The sequence below is a fragment of the Cuculus canorus genome, chromosome 2 (genome assembly GCF_017976375.1).
Source record: "Cuculus canorus isolate bCucCan1 chromosome 2, bCucCan1.pri, whole genome shotgun sequence".
Lineage (NCBI taxonomy): Eukaryota > Metazoa > Chordata > Aves > Cuculiformes > Cuculidae > Cuculus > Cuculus canorus.
In genome coordinates, this window is record NC_071402.1 from 160,311,837 (window position 1) to 160,313,562 (window position 1,726).

Consider the following 1,726-nt stretch of genomic DNA (forward strand, 5'->3'; position numbering starts at 1 on the left):
CATGGGAGGAGCCCAACGGGATGGGGTTCAACCAGGGTCAGCGCTGAGTCCTGCACTTGAGGGACACCAACCCTGTGCAGCTCCAGGCGTGGGGAAGAGCGGCTGGAAAGCTGCCTGGAGGAGAAGGACCTGGAGGTGGTGGTTGACAGGAGATGAACGTGAGCCAGGAGTGGCCCAGGTGGCCAAGAAGGCCACCAGCATCCTGGCTCGGATCAGCCCTGGGGTGGCCACAGGAGCAGGGAAGGGATTGTCCACCTGGACTCAGCGTTGGTGAGGCCACACCTCGAATCCTGGGGTCAGTTTTGGGCCCCTCACTCCAAGAAAGACCTTGAAGGGGCTGGAGAACATCCAGAAGGGAATGGAGGTGGGGAAGGGGCTGGAGAACAAGGGTTGTGAGGAACATCTGAGGGACCTGGGGGTGTTTATCCTGGAGAAGAGGAGGCTGAGGGGAGACCTCATGGCTCTCTGCAGCTCCTGGAGAGGAGGGTGTGGTGAGGTGGGTGTTGGGCTCTTCTCCCAAGGGATGGCATGAGAGGAAATGGCCTCAAGTTGCACCACAGGAGGTTTAGATTGGACATCAGGAGAAATTTCTTCCTGGAAAGGGTTCTCAGGTCCCTCACTCCAAGAAAGACCTTGAGGTGCTGGAAGGCGCCATAGAACCATGGTTTGGGTTGGAAGAGACCTCAAAGCCCATCCGTTTCCACGGGCAGGGACACCTCCCACTGGCTCAGGGTGATCCAAGGCCCATCCAACGTGGCCTTCAACACCTCCAGGGATGGAGCAGCCACAGCTTCTCTGGGCAACCTCCTCCAGGGCCTCCCCACCTTCACGGTGAAGAATTTCTTCCTAATGTCTCACCTAAATCTTACGCTTCCAATTTAAAGCCGTTCCCCTTCATCCCATCACTCCAAATCCCTGGAAAAAAGCCCCTCCTCAGCTTTCCTGGAGTCCCTTTCAGCCCTGGAAGCTGCTCTGAGGTCTCCTCAGAGCTTTGTCTTCTCCTGGGCTGAAGAACCTCAACTCTGCAGCTCATCCTCGGGCTCTTCTCCGCGGTGACGGCCTCGAGCTCCACCAGGACAGGTTCCTGTTGGCTATTAGGCCCCTTTTAAGGGTGGTGAAGCCCTGACCATGGCCGTGGTGGATCCTCCATCCCTGGAGGGCTTCACAGAACCTTCAGAGGTGACATTTGGGGACCCATTTTCGCATCCCCCTGAGGTTGGATTGAACCTTAAGGCTCTTTTCTACCCATAACGACTCCAGAACTGCGCTGTCCCCGCCCCGAGGAGCGGAACAGGCGGCGGAGAGCCCGCGGGAGGCCTTCCAGGGGGCAGAAGGAGGAGAACGGATACAATCCGGTGGTCTCGGGGCTCCCCCCTGGGGCTCCGCTGGGAGAAAGCGCTGCTCCACCACGTGCGCACCCGGAAACGCCGCTTTAGCCAATGAAAACGGGCGCCTGAGCCTCTCGCACCGCCCCCTCGCCGCACCTCAGCCAATCATAGCCCGCGACTGCGCTATAGCCCCGCCTTCCTCTCCGCGTCAGCCAGTCAGCGTCATCGTCCTTAGCCACGCCTCTTACGTCAACCCAACGTGCGCCGCTTTAGCCAGTCAGCGCCAGCGCTCCTCGCCCCGCCCCTTCCCTTGTATGTAGTTGGAGCCGCCGCAGCCAATCAGCGCCCGCGACCCGCGCTCCTCGCGCCGCCTCAGCCAATCAGATCCCACGAGGCGC